We start from the raw sequence: 20,360 nt of genomic DNA, 5'->3' as shown, positions 1-20,360 counted from the left end.
AAGTCTACATAGGAAATCAACGGTGAGTTATTTTTAACTAATGCATTTTAGTTACGTCACATACATTACCTAACTGAAGTTTAAGTAAAGTTAAGTAAAGTAGATTTCCTGCCTAAACCTAACCAAATTGTGAGCATACAACTAAGCTCTGATATGTCTGTCGCTATGTTGACGAGGGAACGATGATATATGTTGTTTTGGGAGTCACTGGCAATCAACCTGTTCAGGCATTTAGGTCTGAGGATGTGACTGTATTTTGATATACAAGACATAAATAATAATAAAAAAAATGCTATACTTTGACAGCCAACCTTGCACAATCGTTCAAATAGCAAATGAAATCATAATCGGAAGTACTAAGTAATGGCAATTGCTAAGTAAAGTTAACTTTCCTGTCAGCTACCAGTTCTAATATTACACTGTACTGCAGCTCTTGTGGCAACACCAGTTGGACAAACTACACAAAGAGCTGCAGCAGCAGCTGTTGCTCAACTGCTGTGGGTAAGTGATATCAAAATCAATAACTGTACTTTCGTAATATTTGCTTGTTTTCAAAGATATTAAAAGTGGAAAACTAGAAAGTAACACATATAATATCACTGTTAGTTGTGATTGTTTTTGTAAAGTGCTATGAAAAGACTCTATGGATGGTTATTGTCTCACAACGTTAAGCTAAATCACTGTCTGAATGTTAGCTAGCTAGCATACATTCTATGCATTAGCAAGCGAATAAATACAAAAATTAATGATTTTTAAATATTTGAAATCAGATTTGGTCCCCAAACAATGTGCTACAGCAGCAAAATGACAAAATATATGAGAATTTCATCATCTCTACTGGGAGAAAAAGTCATTTGTAATGATTTGAAAATATCAAACATATGTCTGAGTATTAAAACCACACTGTTCAGAAAAAAAATCATTAAATCATATTAATAAACATTAATTATTGAAAAAAAAGGTTCAGAATGCTTTAACGACCTCACAATGAAAAACTGGTTTTAGGGGAGATTTACACTGGAGATTTGTGGCAGTGCAGTGTAATAAAAAGTTTTGTGACCAAAAAGGAAAAAAATAAAAAAAAAAGATTGTCAAAGTTGTCGAGACACATAATGTGGGCCGTTAATCAGTCACGGACCGAAGGGAGGCGGCTCCCTCAGGAAGCAATTAGCTGTGTTGGACCAGTTGCTAATAAAACACTTGGGTTACAAGCTACCCACAGCCCAGCCAGGCCAGGGGACCCATGGTATTCTGTGTGTGTGTGTGTGTGTGTGTGTATGTGCGTGTGTGTGTGTGTGGAGGCCTGACAGGTAGACAGAGAAAGCTACAGTAGCAGCAGCTGCTACAGCAGCACTGTTTGTCAGTTTCAGTTGCTGTTAATGTGATACTTTATCCTGAAATCTATATTTTTAGTATCAAAACTGACCCTCTGTAGATTTGAAAGACGGCTGCAAAAAGTTTGTCCTATGGTCAACTTGACTGATCTCAGTTTTCACTGTGAAAAAAGTGACAAAACATCTACAGAAATGTCTTAATCCACAGCCTCTATATGTCACAATAAATCATTCAGTCAACCCAAGAAGTTCTGCTGTAAGCTCTTAAATATCATATTTAGACCAAATTCTGAATTCAGAATAGACATAAGGGTTGACGGTTGTTGTAAGAGAAGATTTTGTGCTTTGATTTGTATTTCTTTGCCATGAAATCCTGTCACAATTGGCATTCATTGTAACCGATATAATCAAAGCTGAACCCACCCGCTCCTCGTGAATAACACAGTTACAAACTGGAAGGAATTTCATTTGTGTCCGGCAGGCTTGTAATCATAATACACCTCTACAAAATGTCAATAATCAAGTTTCCATCCAAATTTTGCACAAATTGTCATCTGAATTTCAAGAAAATTGGCAGAAGAAAATGCAAATTGATGTTAGTTTCCATCTACTATCATTGCGAATATTAGGAGATGACCATATCAAGAAAAACAGCACTAATTCAGGCAGGTGCCATTCAGCTACAGCAGAAGAAGATGTACTTAAAACATAATTAAAAGAGCACCAATCAAAAGTCAGGCAAGTGGCTTCTTTTAAAGGTGCAATATTGACCACCTGTTGAACTCACGCTCCAAATAAATAGGAGGGGATATACCACCAGAGTAACTGTAGCTGCAAACTGTAACTGAGTTAGCTAGGTTAGCTGTGCAGCTAGTGCAGACTCGGCCCTGACAGGGGGGCTCTGAATTGGTGTAGCCTAAATATAAGTTGATATGTTTTGTTGCTGCTGCTACGGTGAAAATAAATATTAGTTTGCAATCTAGCTCAATAAAAAAGTATAAAATAAGAGTATCAGCTAGAGTATATTTGACCAAAGAGGGAAGTGGCTGGCAACAAACCATGTTCCCATGATGGGAAGCCATTGCCCTCAGTAGGGAGCCTGTAGATTCCAGAATAAAGCAGCCAGCAGCCACTAAGAGGATCCCAAAAACCACCTCTTGCGGTGTGGCGAGCGCAGCGTTAGATTAAGTTTCAGCCCTGCATCCAGGCCCTGCCAAAGCCCAGACTCTAGACACAACAAAACCATTTAGGAAACAAAGCCCGAGAAAACGCCACTTCAAACTCTTCCCCCGGGGGGAGAGACAGGGTGAGAAGAGATAGAGGGAGAGGAGAGGAAGACAAGAGAGAACTGGGGAGGAGGAGGTGGTGGTGGATATAAGTGGAAGCACATTGACAAGCTGTAGACAGCGAGCACTTCTCTGCATGTTTAATGCCCAGTCCGGCTCCCAATGTTTAGGAGCGATCTGTTGAAAAGATTGGTTACTGGCTGCACACTGGGGACACAAAACTCCACTTGATGGCATTTTGTAATGGATTAGTGTCCACACGAGATCCCGTTTTTCAGATTTTGAGGAAGGTGTTAACTTGTGAGCATCATAAACAAAAGATCTTTCGGCTGGCAGCTATGAAACACTGCTTCTCTGAAACGGCCATGTTGTACATCTCGTGTAATAACTAGAAGTAAATTGTGAGGAATTTTAACTTCACTTACGACAGATACGCAATGTTACCAAAGTTATGTAGCATAGTTGTTATAACCCAAACCACAATGTTTTCCTAAACCTTACCAAACAGTGAGCCTATGATAGAGGTTGGTACTCCTGTCGCTGGTACGCTCTTAAAGTCATGTCATTTTGGGAGTGACTGGCAATCGACCCATTCAGTCATTCAGGTATGAGGAAGTGTCGATCACTGTAATATGATGATGGATAATCAAAGTACCACCAGACTACAGAGCACCTTCTTTCCTCATTCCAGCCTCAGCACTAATTTTAATCATATGACTTTTACAACTTGGATAAGCTGGAATCTGACCTGGTGACAGACAATAAGAATAATTATATATAATATACAGAAATAGCCTTCTTCTTACTGATGGTACATGTTTACATGTAGGCCATGTAGAGGCATCAGTATTCAACTGAGACTTAGTGCTTTTAAGAAGTAATTCTATTTTAAAGTATCAGAGATGGCCCAGTGAGTTCTGCAGCCTTATTAGAAAGTTGTCTTCTCACTTTGTCTTGAAATACTGAAGATCTATTATTTTTAAATATATATTTTATTCCATTATATAAGATTATTTATTTGGCATGTAGCACAAATTAGGCTGCTTTGGCAGTCAGATCCCTCGGACGGGAATGAATGATGTGGAAAATGCAGAGGCATTAGTGCAATGAAAACCAGGGTTTGACTTCTCGAGGAATGTCACGGTGGCCAATTCCGATGATTACTGACAAACATGAAACATTTGGATGTGCCGGCCAAACGCAATTAGTCATAACAGACACACGCAAACACAAAGGAGTCCACTAAATCAAATCTGACCCTGACCGGCCAAACTCAATGCATTTAGAGCCTTCCAGGAACTGACAATAAATCAAAAAAGACGTGCGACTGAAATGAGGCTGCATTCAGGTACTCTTTCGAGATCTGACGTTAATTGGAAAGTTTCCTCTGACCTGGTAGACTGAGCTAATGACAAAACTGACCCTGAGTTATTCCTCCAGCAGAGTGAGGATGAGTGAGTGTGCATCTCTCAACTGTGGTGTGAAGTCATTTGTTGTGGGAAAACATGTACGTATGGTTTATTGCGCATGGAAACCGAGGTGTGTCTGCGGGCCAGATTTTCACACGCTGTGTGGTCCTGCCTCGAGAGGTGGAGCAGGAGAAGAAGAACCTCACCCTTCGTCAACAGAACTGGAGAGCGTATCCTCTGGAATCTCGGCGGAGTGCTGATCCGCTTTTCCCAGAGAATGGTTCAACATAGAGAGAGAGAGAGAGGAGAGAGAGCTGAGAAGTAGTCTCTACGCTATCAGACCTGAGGGAGCCAATGACAGGCCAGATACTCCCAGGAAGGCGGGTTTCACAGAAGAGATGAGTCAGCGAACATGAGCAATCACTATGTCAATAGCCGGATGATTTAACAATGAAAACAGAGAGAATGTTCTGATGTCCGAAGATGAGAGGAGTGTGAGGGAAAAGGGGAAGACCAGAGGAGTGGTGAGAGCAAGGGGAAGGTGGGGGATGGGGGGGTGATCTGGGGAATTCTCCATCCGCATCCTCCTTTTTTTTTTTTTTATTGAAGCAATTTGGGTCAGGCGTGCCCTCCCCTCCTCCTCCTCCTCCTCCTCCTCTCTTGGCCTGAGGGTCTCCCCAGCACACATGTTCACTCTGCGGCCAGCTTACAGTGATTAGCCAGGCCTTCCTCTCTGACAGGTGCACCGTCACGCTCTCGCAGGCCAAGTGGAGCCCCACTGCTCCGCCACAACAGATACAGGATACACTTGGTGCATCCCACGGCCAAGTTCAACTCCGTCTGTTGACACAAACCAGCATCCAGGCACTCAGATAAGACAGTCGATCACGTGTGGCCGGTAATGTTGGTGGAAGGATAATCAGTGTAGATGTTAGAGACAAGATATGAGTCTATTTCATTCCAGATGATGTGTATTAGTATTGATATGAAAGCCCAAGATGTCTTCAACAATTTATAGTCGTTGGGTTAACCACAGCCAGTGGCATTTCCTCCAGAGGAATCATACGCAGCCAATATAAATTACCAACTCGCATGTTAAAACATTCAAATAAAACAGATATTAGACAGACCACATTATGTTTCTTGAGTTCTGCGAAAACTAAAGAGCTCACCGCTTCGCCTTTTTCTCCAATTTAAACGGCCTGTAATTACTTTCAGTCTCAGGGAATCAACTTTGGTTTTTACAGTTGTAAGCACTTAAGGAAAATTATATTCTTGGCACCTGAAGTCCGCTGTGGCACATGCTCTGCTTCCCAGGTCCACACCAGTCTGATCGAAATAACACCGGCAGCAGCAGCAGCGGCGGCGGCGGCGGCGGCAGCAGCAGCAGTACTGTGGCAGCCTCGCTGTTTGGCAGCCAATGCAGAGAAATCATAAGAATCGCTTAAAAAAAGAAAAAGAAAATCCAGACATGCCGTCTGTCTGCTTTCCTATTTGCATTCTAGATGTACAGTATAGTGTGACACTGCGCACAGGGGAGGTGGGTGTAAAATAGGAGTTTTATGGTTGAGAAATCAAAGTGAGGATAAAGAATAATAGTGATTGCAACCAGAAGGGATGATAACGCTGAGTGCCAGATGACGACACCGAGACACGAGTGCACAACAGAAAGTAGAGATATCATCCAACTGTTGTGCTTGGTGAGCATGCAACACTTTCAGATGGATATGGAAAGGAGATACAGTTGGACAAGCAAGGACAGACTCCAACTGTACATATAGCAGGTTCCTGACTATTTAAATAAACATTTGCACATGTATCTGGTTACCATATTTTCATGATCTGCATGAGCGCCAGTCTCTAAGACACACCTCAAATTTAAACCTATATATATATATATATTTAAAGTATTCTTTTTTTTAAATTAGACACTGTAGGAAGGCACTCTGCTTGCTATCATTGGTTGATTATGCTATTACGGGCCCTCTAAGGTGCCCTTCCAGTGGACAAAACGTGATAAAGTGCCCTCTCTTCATGATAAATATATCACCGCTGGTGCTCTTTTAATTCCCTCGCCTCTGCCCCTCTGGAAATTCCAATAGAGAGAATATTTGCAAGATTAGATTTGCTTGAGTGACAGGTTTGTTTTACATACACGTGCCTCTTCCAGCTTAACATCAGTGCATCTTTATGATGTGATATGCTTAGTAAGCCGTGCTTCGCTTCATAAGTGCTTTGAGCAGTTAGTTAGACACGAACACTTTAAACGCCCTGTGCTAAAGAGTGTCCAAAGTGAGCTCTACTGACCTGGTTGAAACTGTCCTGTACAGTAAATGCAAATTTCCACTTTTGCATCTTATTTTGCATTCAAAACTTCCCAGTTTGCCATGGCAGCTGGAAAACATGTAGCATGATGTAGGCCAGAAAAGAGAGAGTGGTAGCTTTGAATAACCAAATAAGTTCAGTTCAGCTCTTGTACATTTTTCATTTTTGTCCCAGGCCCTTTTTTTTTTAATGCAAAGTGGCCCACTTGGAGCGATGCCTATCGCTACATGTGTTAGTGTGTCTGCTGAGAAATAGGGAAATGACCGCCGCAGATATGACAGTTAGCTCGGACTGGCACTTCCCTGTTCTACTGGAGTTCAGTTTGGTTGTTTGCATGTTTTTTTTTCCTCACATGAGACTTAAGTGCCAAAAAAAAGGAGTAGTTAACCGTTTCCTAGTGCAAGGTTGGACAGTCTCATCCCTCTCTCACATGTGCACACACAGAAAATTATCTTCTGCCTTGTTTGTGCTGTTGTCTAAACACAAAATCCTCGCAGACCCAGCTCCTAACCCCAGCCCCCCCAGCTGTGTCCCAGGGAGGTGAAACCCAAACCAGAGCGCGGAGAGCTCTCTCAACTCCTCAACCTCTCAACACATTCTCAGCACTACCCTTTGAAAATAAACCACGCCGGCAAGCCCCTGTCTCAAACTCTCGCCTCCTATGTGAGCACACATGCCCCACACTCCACTGGGAGCTCTTTGGAGACTTCCCCGCCGCTGTTCCAGGAAGCAGATGTGAGAATGGCGGCAATCAGGCATGACGCTTCACTAGGCAATGTGGAGACCATTACTCTCCCAGCGAAGATACGGTGGAGAAGTGAGATGCAGTCACCCCGAGTTGGTTTTAAGATGACACAGCGCTAAGCTAAAAGCATCTCGTCGGTGCCATGACGGCAACATATGGCTTCATTTTGACAGAAACGTGGCTTGGACGCACATTGCATGGCTTAGACAAATTTTACATGACAAATGAATTGATGTAAATGAATGTAAATGACAGTGATGGGAAAGTAATTGGCCACAAGAAGAAAAAAAAAGGAAAACCACTCAAACAATAACTTCCACACACCCACGAGTGAGCGCAGTTGATGAAATATTGAGCGATTTGATATAGACCAGTGACACGTTCTTACAGCTTCCCACACTCCCAAACATGTGGAGGGATGGAGCTCCAGATGGCTGCAAGTCTGCATCCACCTTCTAATGATGATCTCCCTAACACTTCCACACAAACTGTAATCTGAGCGAGCGAGCGAGCGAAGGGACCCAGAATGTGTTTCTGCTGTATCAGATGAACCGGGGTGACAGATAGGAAAATGAATAATAACCCCGGGCACCGCATGAGGAGCGGGAGCCGCGTTTCTTCCCTTTGGTCCAGGAGGCAGCGGGCCCGTCTGGGGAGAAGGAGCCAGCGGGGTGCGAGTGACAGCGCGGTGATGGAAGTGATATCACGTCACTGAACTCGCCGCCTCGACAAATCTGCAGCCACATGAATGCTGGATGAGAGCTGACCCGTGAAAAGAATTGAAGTCATTCAGAAATGATGGAAGAAACGGATGATTCTGGTGACATATTGTCAAACAGAGACGAATATGCCATCAAAGGGCAACACAGCCAAGACAGAAATGAACTATGAAGCGTTCCGAGAAAGAAATAAAGAAAACACGACACGTACTTAGTAAGTCCCACGAGAAAGCAGAAATCTCAGGACTCACGAGTGGTGTTCCTGTTGAAACATTGATAAAGGCTGTTTTTGCTCAAGTACGATTCTGAACAATCAGTGTTTGTCTGCCACTCGCAGGACTTTTAACTAGTGATCGAGATGTCTGCAAGTATCTCAAGGCAGGAATACTAAGTGTGTGGGACAGTGGGCTCTTTCAGGGTACAACCCCCGTGGGGCGTAGCGTGTATGAAAATGACATTCAAGCATTTTCAGGGTAGGACAGAAGGACTTATTATCAACGGGGCCAAATTATTGCTCAAATGAAGGGGGGATGGGTGCGCCGAGGTGTGGGGGAGGGAGCCATGTGCGTCAAAACTTTCATTAAGGACACAGAGAGACTTCAGGGGGAAAAAAGAGAGCAGAAGAATAGTTCACAAAGCCCACAGCTTCCCGCACTGTCCGACTCCTTCGCATCCCTTTAGCATATTGCTTTTATGATTATCAAAAAGCTTGTTTATGGAATATGACGGCAGAGAGGAAACACATGCAAAGTTAATACAAAATTCATCCATATTTTGGTTGTTGTTTCCACAGAGAATGCGTCTGTTTTAAAAAAAAAGAAAGCGGCTCGTCTGGAGCTGATTAGGAGGGAAGATGGTTATGATAAAGCAAATTGGGAACATCGTTTTTCATTTTTCTGCTTCAATAATACTCCAGTGTGTCCACAGTTCTAGAGTATCTCCATGTTTTTGTGGATTAAAAAAAAATCTAATAAACCAATCTGTGTATCTGTGCATTTTTATGCCACGTTGTTTCCAGCGCGGTGTGTCCCCTGCAGAGAGGATGGTGTGACATCTTATCCGAGCACTCGCCTGCAGGACTTCCTCTCCTCTCTTTCATTCCATCTCCTGCCACCTCTTTCTGAGCCGCACAAAGCCGGATGAGGGTCATCTTACCAATGTCCCCATTGCAATGCAGAAATCCAACATTCTGGCAGCACCCTGACCTGTTAACATCTCCACTTCACAAAGCTGACAGGATCTTCCTCTGCTTTCTGCAGGGCTTTGACTGCCCTCGTTCATGAAATCGTAAAAATGAGGCTCGACTTAGTATCAGGCCTTAGTGAGGCAGCACTTAGAGCTGTGTTTGTGTGTTGTTGTAATTATTTGTGTTGCGTTTCTAACTTCTGCCAACATTCTCCCACCGTATGAATGATTCCAGTGATGCACACTTGTTTGAGTGGGCAGTATTTCCACTGAGGCAGTCCTTTGACATGTGCATATTGCCGTATTTCTGTTTTGTGGGTGTTACTCTGTTTGTATTTTGACATGGTATAATGTTTGTTTGTGTGCGTGCTGGGGTGGGGTATGGGTGCTCCGAGGATGTGTGTGCGCATGTGTGTGTGTTTGTGTGTGTGTGGGTGGGGGAGGGAGGCACAGCTCTGCAGCCTGATATTCTGGGAACAGCAGGGTGGCGTTGTTGACCCACCTGCTCCCTTCTCTCTTCAGCTGGATCTAGTCGAATTTCAGCAGCTGCATCCCCTCACAAAGCACCTCTTTGTAATCTTCCCAAGGCGCACAAATACAACTGCAACCAGGAGAGGAGAGAGGAAGGAGGAGGGAAGATGGACAGTGGAGACAGAGAGAGGAAAAGGGCGGTAACTGTTCGGCTCGGTGTGCACCAGTGGCACCAGTGGCAGATGATACTGTATCTTTAAATAAAGTTACATACAGTAGCAGGCAAAAGTCCCCTCATGCAAGCATAAATAAAATGATCGTACACTCACACCTGCGCATATGCATATATGCAAAAACAGACTGCACAGTTTGACAAGTCAATATTATTAAAAGGAGCATTTTCAAAAGGGTTTATGCAAAGCATCAAGAGTTATTTAAAGAAGAAAGAGAGAAAGCAACATGCTGCCTCACAGATAGAAAGTGACAAGAGCTGAGAAGTGTGGCACATTTGTTTCCCATTAGTGGAAATTTCCCCCTGGCCCTCTCACTTGTAAAGTATCTCACGCCTATGGAAAATGCCATGTCACTTTGCGCTACACACCACCCTCTAAACCAGTTTAGTTTCAAGTCCCTCTCTCCAGGAATTGCATCCCAAAAACCAAGCCCCGTTCCCCCCATCCTGTCTCCAACGATCGGTCCCCGTGGCCCGAACCCAGACTCACTGGTGGCAGAGGAAAGGAGACGTCATTAAGAGATTAACTACAGCAGCCCACTTTACTGCCATCGTAAATATCTGTACCTGAGCTCGAGGCCGTAAATGCGAGCAAAAATCGGGCTGTTGGGTGGGAGGCCGAGGTCATTGGTTCTGATTATATTTGGTACCAATTTATCCGAAAGCACATGTTGTCATCTACGTGGGCAACTCAAAGGGTCTGTGCTGCGTAAACACAAACATGTATATGCACATACACACAAACACAAAATAAACAATTTCTCCAATTATGAGAATTCTGCCGTTATCGTTAGTTGCACAGTCTGGCTTTAGAGAGTCGTATCATTGTCAAATTATAGATGATGAATTAAAACGGGGGAGTTCAGAGCTCAGAAGTATAAATGCAGTACTCAATCAAATGTACCGACAATGACATTTTCTTCATATAATCCATAAAAGAAAGTTGAGCTTTGCAGAGAACCATAAAGCAGCATCTTGTTTAATGAGGGACCCTATAGCTCAGTAGATTTATATTCTGTGTTAAATGTAGCCAAAGCTGTCCCAGGGGCTGCCATTAGTAGACACAAGAGGTAGGTGGAACGGGGGGGGAGGGGGAGGCTGCTTGATAATCCTTCAGTTTGGCTAAAGTAAGCAGAATGGCTGAGCTGAGATGTTGACAACATACTGAAATCAACATTTTCTGATGGTCATGCTTTCATCTGGAAAAAGACTCCATAACCCCTCTACACCAGAGATCCTGAGATGAAGGCTGCTTGACTGACAGCTTATTTGAGCAGATATGAGCTTCTATGCCCGCCCTGGAGCCTACAACAGCCAACGAGTGATCTTGTAGACAAGTGACCCACTCTCCTTTCTTTCTCCTCTCTCCTGAGCCACTCACATGGCAGCTTCCTGATGATTGATGCATCATGTAGCCAATGAGATTTCAAATCCAGCAATGTAAAGTTTATATCAGGAAATTATGCACGTTTACGTAGTTTTATGCGTTTGGCTCTTTCAATAGGCTGTTTTTCCAGCTAAGCACTTGTTTTTTTTTTTAATTCTATATGCATAAAGTTAGTGTTAATAAGGAAATAAAGTAATATAATGAGTTTTTGCCCCTGTTACGCTCATGCATAGGTATTTTGAGGTCACAAAATTGTTTGTTTTTTTGCCAGGCATCTGAATATTTCCTTAAAAAAACATGTTTTAAGTGTTGACTTTCAGTGATATTAGTTATATGATACTATATGATGTGGACCCATTATGTTTTCCAACCAGTAGGGTCAGTTACAGGTCATCTGGAGGCTTATTTTTGCATATAAAATCTTTGGCGAGAAACATTAATAACTCCTGGAGATTAATTACAGAGCCTGTGACAGCTTGGGAAAAAAACAGCTTATAACCTTTCAAAAGACACCAAAACCATGCCTGTACTCCAAACAGATGGTTCATTCACAGCTTTGAATTTACTTTGGGCTAGACTGGGACAGGCCTTTTAGGATAATTGTACATACCTTTCCAGGAATAAGAACAGGTTAATGATCTTTAAAGGTGGAAGTGATTGAACTAAAACCAGAACAGGGACACAGTCACGCTCACAAGGTGAGTGTGGTGAGTGGAATCAAATGTTGATTTGACCATCTTCAGCAGATATGTAATTTCATCTACGTGCTGATTGTCCTCAGAGCTGAACAGAGTCACCAGTCAGTAGAGGTTAAACACTCACAAAACTGATTCTCACAGTCTTTTTTATGCAACACTGGATTCTCTGTTAAAGTTTTATTCTTTAGAGAACAACATACATATCTAGGCGATAAACCTGTTTGGGATTAGTATGAAAACAGCAGAAGGTGGAGGAGAGTGCTATATTTCCAAAGCAGGCTAGTTCTGAGGAAAGTTAAATTCCTCTGTGAATGAAAAGGTCAGACTCTGTGGTCCACTGAAAAGACTCTTTCTATGCTTCGTGCTACAGAAGTACTTCCGTGCTCTCTTTTGTCCCCAGCTAGAGCTCTGCACCTCTTTAAAGGGAACAGGAAGTGACCTTGCTGACCTTGGACTCCCACACCATGTGACCTGTAGCTGTGCACCACCATTCAGTCATGAGCCAGAACTCCCCACAACATCCAATAAACTCAACACAAATAACCTGCTTTGGTTTTTATGTATATCCATGCCACATTAGGGCTGTAAGCGTTTAGTTTTTGATTCGGCTTTGTATAAAACACCCGAGAGCTTCAATACGAGACGCTTTTTTCACTTTGTTGTAGTGCGTGTGTGCAACGGTCAGGCAAACAGTTGGAAATAGTGAAGTGGCTACCAGGAAATACCCTATACCTGCACTGCAAAACGGTTAACGACTGCTTCCTTCTTTACTTACCTGAGGCAAGTGATGTCTGTGTTACAGTTGGCGCAGCATGTTATGGATGAGTAATGTCAAGGGAGAGTGACATATCCAGTCATGACAGGTTAAAGAACAAGGTAACCTTACACAAATCTAAATATTTCATGATGTGAAAGAAAATGAAAAGCAGCAATACTTGAAAATTGTCATTAATTAGCCCACTCATTACATATTGGCCTACTTATTAGAAAGTAATGCGAGTAATAACTCAAAAAAACAACCCACTCTCGCTTACACTTAGCTAACGTTAAGCTAGCTGTTAGTAAATAACTCCATATTTACTAGCTGATGGCACGCAGGAGCACTCCAGAAGTCCTGTCCTAACATTGAGGCCAGGTCCACCCACAAACTTAGCAAAAACAGCTCATTCTTGAATGTAGCTTACCAGCGACTAACATTAGCTAGCATGCTACTTGCGGGTACATTCCTTCCAACACCTTCACCCGCTTTGCAAAGCTAAAACGAACCATACTGTACAGATTAACGCGTTACATTACTTTAGTAGGTAATGCGTTACTAGCACAATTTATCAGTTGCTAAGTAGGCTACTAGCTAGATACAGCCGTTTACCTGTCCTACTCATCCCCATTGTCGAATTGGACCTGTCCAGCCATTGTTTTGCACAGCAAAGTGGCTAAAACAACACAAAAGAAAAGGTAACAGCTGCTAGTTTGTTTAGGCTCGGCTAACTTACCATTTTGAGCTTGTAGGCTGCTAGCTTGGAGACTGGTGTTGTTGTTTACCATTGAGACGAAGATTTTATAGAATGCTAACACGCAGATAACGGACCGGAGAAGAACGTTGACTGAAATTGGTCGGCCAATGGCAAATCAGTTTACATACGGTGATTCCGACTACTGACACCACCGATTACAACTGATCACACCGACCCACAGATGAACTCTTACATATCAACATACAGTAGGATGAAAGGGCGCTGATGGTGGACATTTGAAAGAGTGCGATGCTAAGCCACATTCCCATGGTGATGACATGTCAGGCACCATGATTTAATTTCAGGGGCGAACCATGTCTGTCTGTGCGTGGTGCTAATCTCTGGATAATGTTGCAATGCCGGTTCCTCTGGTCAGTAATGCGGAACCTGATGGGTGTTTATAGGGGGACAAGGATACGCATTGACTGAAAACAGAACGTAAGAGTAGCGGAGGCCGATGGGGAGCACGTTACATATCTGCAGCTTCAAACATTCCCCCTTCACCTTCCTTCCCACTGCATGTAACTGATCTTGAACAGGGAAGCTGTTATGCAATATGCAGAAAAGTGATGCAATGTATCTTTAACTACCCTGCGGGGGAATCACCTTTGATCAAACGCTAAAGGGCTAACCAGTTTTCAATTGTGCACTAAATGAACCAACATCAACCCCATGGAAATGACTTCAGAGCTGTAACATCATATAACACATTACACCAGTCATTCAGATGCCTCCTCGTGTGGTTAGCTGCAGGTGTGCTGATGTGTTTTTCTGTGTAGTGTTTCTATTAGGAGTTACAGACAGGCTGGAGACAGACAGGCTAACTGCTGCTCATAAACATTGAATGTCTTGGCTGGTACACTAAAAAACCTAATTGGAGAATTTGATCCACTTCACCAGTAATCATTTTAATGGCTTATAAATTATCCCGCGATATATGAATTGTACACAAGAGATTTGGTTTCATACTGTGCTGATCCGTGTGCTGCACGCTCGTGCGTCAACATGCGAACGCATGTGCACGTTTTCCCAGCCTTTAACTCATTCAAGGGACATAAAATGAGCAGTGACAAATGTTTTTTTAATTCTTGTTTTAATTATCTGCAAATAAAACAATCCACCACAATTATCTTAGCGCTGGGAGGCAGAGTCCCCGCAGCCAGACGGGTCCTCTAAATAGTCTCGCTTTTGTGGAGCAGCCTCCCATTTCCCGTAAAGTCAAGGGGTGGGCTCTCTGTTCTCTCGCCGCCCCTGAGCCCTGTCCTAAATGTCTACATGTCCCGCACCATCTAATTCACAGGCAAATTAGGGAGATGATTTATGAGAATCAAGGATCAAAAAAGGAGACAATGTGGAAGACTGAGCACACCGCAAGTTTTATGCAGAACATATGCCGTGGAGATGAGAGGGAAGAAAGACAGAAAGAAGGGGGGGTGTAGATCAGAAAGAAGCCACATACACCCACACTTCTCTTGGGACAACTCTGGGACAAGATACGCCATGAGAAGTGTCATCTCTGCTGAACGTCTCGGCGTTTACGCTGTCATGTCAGGAGAAAATAAGCAGGAATGGACGTTTTATCTGCACACGTGAGAAAGAAATCAAAGTTCACAGATCTGTTCATCAATAATCAACCTAAGAAACTTTGTGTTAACTGCTAAAACCATTATGCACTTTACAAATGTTCTAGAAAGTGTATTGTACACAACCAAAATACCTTCTGCCAGTTCATAGATCAAAGATTTACAGGCAAGCCTTGGGGAAACTACAGAATGATTTGACATAATCCTTTCCCAGCCTGCTACTACAGCAGCTCCCAAAACCTGTCTGCCCCATAATCTCCAATTCATAACATACAGAACAATCACACGCGAGAACCGCCGCCTCACAAAACAGTTATGTGTCAGGGAGAAAACACAGCAAATAATCTGGAAACACTTGAGCTCTTTTTATACTCCTGACATTAAAAACGAGTGTGGCCGAAGGCCAAACACACCCTGGGACAGTTTGGACTAATTGTTTCCTTCAGTTTCAAACACTCCCCCTTCAATCTATTTCAAAACTCCCTTCCTTATGGAGCCCCCCCTCTCCTCCACCTCTCCGCGTCTACTAATAGGTTTAAATAAAACCTGCAATTGGTCCAGTAAACCCCTCATTATGGTGTTTTAATAGAATGAATTTAGGATAGTGCGGGGTCAGGGGTCAATGGGAGGTCCTAACACGCAGCAGCTGTCATGGGGGTTGGACTGTGATTAGAACCATCAGAGTCAAACATCCCCGGGTCCTCGACCTCGCTAAGTAGAAAACCTGGAAAATACATTTGGCCACAGACCAAAATGGAAAACATCCACCGTTCGACTTCCAGGAGGGGGTGAGCAGAGATGGAACAGAGAGAAGGAGAGTGGACATCCATCACTGAGAGTCTGCTTGAAAAAAAAAAAAATCCTCTGAATATTTTCACCCAAACACGTAACAAAACCAGCTCCTATAACTGTGAATACCAGCGAGAGATATTCTGTCAGAAACCTGTATCCTCGCCTTCCAGTTGCATTTTCTGCAACTGTAAATTCTGCACTAATTACCTTCTTTGTGAGTGCGTGAAACCAAAGATAGAAGTGGTCTGGTTGATGTGGTGCCGGGGTGAAATACGGCTTGTTAGCAGCCCAGGAGTTTGTTCCACATGTGGTTAAGCAGCGGTCGCGATCGTCTGGGTGAGAGGGAGGGCATGCCAGTCTCCACAGTTCAGCAAGTTTACACCGAGTCAGTGTGCAATCAGTGAGATTATTTAACAGAATGAAGGCCTGCTGTTTGGGTTAGGGTCAGAGGGATGCGGTGGCTGCAGAGACACGGGCTGCCACAGTTGTTCCTCATGTGGAAAATTTTGTTTAAAAATTCTGTCGGGATTCTTGTGGTGCAGAATTCATACATCATGCTAAAAAAAATGTATGGTTCGCATGCGACATTTCACTGGATGCATAGCAGACGTTCATCCGACTATTCCTCTGTGAACTTGGTGATCTTTATCATCAGGTTCGCATCATCACAACACTCATTTTCTATACCGTGGCAACTCGTGCCAATGTAACTGCTCAGCGTACTCTGTACAATAACTTGGCTCAAGTGAAGAAATGTGCCTTAGTGTATTAAAACACAGAAGCAAAGACCAAAGGGGGAGAGATTCCTGTGGGTGACTGTGTAATTTAATTTTGTATGCACATTAGAAGCCAGAGAGTATAATTTACATGTGGGGTCGGAGAAGCGACTACGGCCCAGGAGAAATCGGCTGACATGCTCTGCTAAGGCCCGGAACAAAATTTTTTTAAAAAAAGAAGAACTCTGAAAATCTTCACTCTGGTCTTTACTTTGAGATGCATCTTGCAAAAATAGCAAAATGAAAACCTTCCTTCATTCTTGGGGATGCTTAAGGTTCATGCGCGGTTACCTCTCCTCAGTTGCTCCTTCCTTTTCTAATCAAGAGCCCACAAATTCTGGCCAGAGTTTCTCCCCACAAGACAGGGATGCATGGAGAGGAAAAGGCTGGACTGTGTTTCAAGTCTGTCTCCTGCTCTCTATCCAGAAACAGAGACCGTCCCAGGACTCGGTGTAGGACTTGACGGGGGCCGCCGCTCAGGTTGGGCTCATCCTGATTCATCATCAGCGTAATGAAGTGATTGGTGAGAAGCAGCTGCTGAGAATATGACCTTCTCTTAATACTGTGACACCTATAGTTAGGACTGGGAAATACATCAGTATTGTTATCGCGATATAAGACTATATGTCGTGTTGTCGTTTCCTGGTTTTAAAAGCTGTATTAGTAAATTTCTGTATTTAGACGACTGTTTTAGTCATTATATCCACATCACTGATGATTATTTATTAAAAATCTCATTGTGTTGATATTTTGTGAAAGTACAAATACTACATTGATATATCAGTACAGATATCAAGGTATTTGGACAAAAGTATTGTGATATTTGATTTTGTCGCCCAGTCCAAGCATTTGTGAAGTGCTTTGAGGAGGTTTTAAAATATTGAGATATGCAGTGTGTATCGAAGTATAACCTTAAAATGTCATGATGTCATAATTTTAAGGCCATTAGGGGTGTTATGATAATTGTGATATTTTAAAAATAGAATATTGATATTGTATTAAAGGTGCACTAAGTAGTTTTGGAAAATATTGATAAGGTAATAATACAAACTGAGAAATATTTATTGTTTCCATAATTGAATAAACAAGCTGTTCTCAGAGGAAAATAAGGTCCCCAGAACACTGTTTGAAGCTAGAAAGGTGGCAGGGTCTGCCACATATATGCAAAGAAAACAGCATGAAAGTGTGTTGTCCTTTAAGGTCAGTTTGTTTGTTCAGTAAACAAGAAAACAAAGAGAGTTTGTTTAAACATTAAAAAAAAAACAATTAATGTGGTAATGTACTTTAACGCTGGTTGCCAACCGCCATGAAACGTAAAAACAGAAGAAGAGAAAGGCCCAGTAACTAGCTACCTAGCTACTATGTCTAAAGTCGGAAGAGATGACGGATGAAAGCGAGACACTTGATCTCATAGAAATCGCGATAATATCGTTATCGTGAACTCTTTTGGCCACGGTAATTATGTAGTGAAAATCTGATGTCGTGACAGCCTGAAAGGCCGAATCACCCAGCCCTACCTACAGCTAAAAATACCATGTTCAAGTATGTGTTGTTTATTTCCAGTAAATACAAACCAAATGAAGCACTTTTTGAACTATGACACACACTGCTTTGGTTTATACTGGTTTGTTTGTTTGTCTGTCGGCAGGGCACTTCAAGAACTGGCAAAAGATTGCCATGAAATTTAGACAGAGCTTGAGTCAGGAACAAGGATTAAGATTGGAATGGTGATTGGAAATAGGGATAAAAATGGAAGCAAATGCAAAAGGAATATTAAATGAATCAGGAAAATGATTTTGTTCATGTGTCAGTGACAGGAACAATGTCCGATGTGTTACGGCAACATGAGATATTGAGGTTTGTACTCGGTGAGTGCTTCCTTTCATTATCAGAATTAACACTGCGACCAGGTGTTTGGTGAGAACATGTGAAATTGACGCTTTATCTACGATTTTTTTTTTTTTTTTTTGCCGTTTAAATAAAATGTCACACAGTAAGTTCCCTGACAAAAAGCTCCCCAGTCTCACACATGCTGGAACACACACACTTACCACACGGTAAATACCTTTCCGTGTGTGTAGCAGGACGAGTCACTCATGTTTGACAGCTAGCTGCTGTCCTTTATGTCTGCTCAAACACACACACACACACACACACACACACACACACACACACACACTTTCTCTCTCTCTTTCTGTCTCTCTCACACACACACACCCACATGCACTGAACTTGACCCAGCCGAGCGCTTTGACAGCAGCTGTTAGAAAGGAGGGCGGCTTGGGACCCACCAAAAGCACACTTTTTCATTTTAGCGTTTGTAACAGAAATTTTCGAGATACACATCGACATTACAGGCAGACACGTGATCCTTTAAGTTAACTCGAAAAACACCAGCAAGGCCTTCTGCCCCTCGAGCCCGTTGCTAATAACAGAACAAACAATGAAAACTTCTTACCTTACTGTGCAAGCTGTTACCTTTCCCTCTTCAAACTCTGTGCAACCGCAATTTCTATTGTTTCCACGCTCTCCTCGTCCCTCAGCAACCTGCAGTGCACATCGAACAAAGCTAACTGCCGTCCAGCACAAACATACCTTGTCTTTTCACTGGGAGGCCGGTGATAAAAATCAACCCACAATACATGAATACAAAGACACCTCTAACAGAGTCAGTGATTCCATCTACCCGCTTATCTCCTCTGCGCTGTGTATCTTCAGTGTTGTAAAAACAAAGGCCTGCTTTATGGTGGTGAGAAGTAGTGAGTTATAGATCATAAACAGACTTCTGCTAAATTTGAAACATATATGAAATGAGCTCACAGACGCTGGTTATTGTTACCTAAGTATTTGGTCAGAGGTCGGTTCAGGAGTATTTGTTTAAATTAGCATGTAGTCATTACAGACTAAACTAGAGCTGCAACTTTTTATCAGTTAATTGATTACTTGTCAACTATTAAATTAATCGCTTTCTTTAAGTCAAAAGTCTCTGATTCCAGCCCGGTAAATGTGAATATTCTCTGTTTAAACTGATCATCTTCAGGCTGCGGACAATACAAGACATTTGAGGACGTTGTTCTGGTTTTTGGGAAACACTGATCGACATTTTTCAACATTTTAGGGACCAAACAACTCATGTGATGAATCGAGAAATGAAACAATAGATTAATCGACATGAAAATAATCATTAGTTGTAGCCTTCTGCTGAACAATGTTGTCAAAAGTAGCCAGAAATGAGTAAATGTCGCCCATACGAATAGTACTAAAAGTAAGTAAAAGTCTTAAGGTATCATATATTATTTGTACTTAAGTATCAGAAGTACAAGTAAAAAGTAGATATACACATATTTACTTGTATGTATATATACGTATATTAACAATGGGTCCATTGTCTGATCTGCTCTTCAACATTTTTCTGATGATCAGAATCTGTGTTTTTTTTTTTTTTTTTATCCGATTGCTGATGAAATAAATAAATCTGACAATGCTGCTTTGGCTCTAATGCAACATGTAATCTGCAGAGTAACTAGTAACTAATGTAATCAAATAAATGTAGTGGAGTAAAAAGTACAAATGTAGAGGAGCAGCAGAAAATGGAAATGGAAAAAAGTACCTCAAAATTGTGTTTACGTGTAGTAATTGAGTAAATGTACTTAGCTACATGCCATCACTGACTCTGATTGAAAAACCTTGATGAATGATTGTTATAAGCAATTATTTAATGTGGTTTCAGACACAAAGAAGCTTCCTTCTGACTGTGAATGAGTTTGTTATAAGATTAGACACATTATTCATGTCATATTAAACTAAATTAACTATTTTTGAGATTATTAATCCTGCTCTATGATCTTCTTGTTGTGATCATGTTCACTTGGAGCCACAGTCTGGTGTTAAACCTCAGTCGTCA

This window comes from Pagrus major, chromosome 23, assembly GCF_040436345.1.
Source record: "Pagrus major chromosome 23, Pma_NU_1.0".
Classification (NCBI taxonomy): Eukaryota; Metazoa; Chordata; class Actinopteri; order Spariformes; family Sparidae; genus Pagrus; species Pagrus major.
This window is presented reverse-complemented; position numbering follows the sequence as displayed.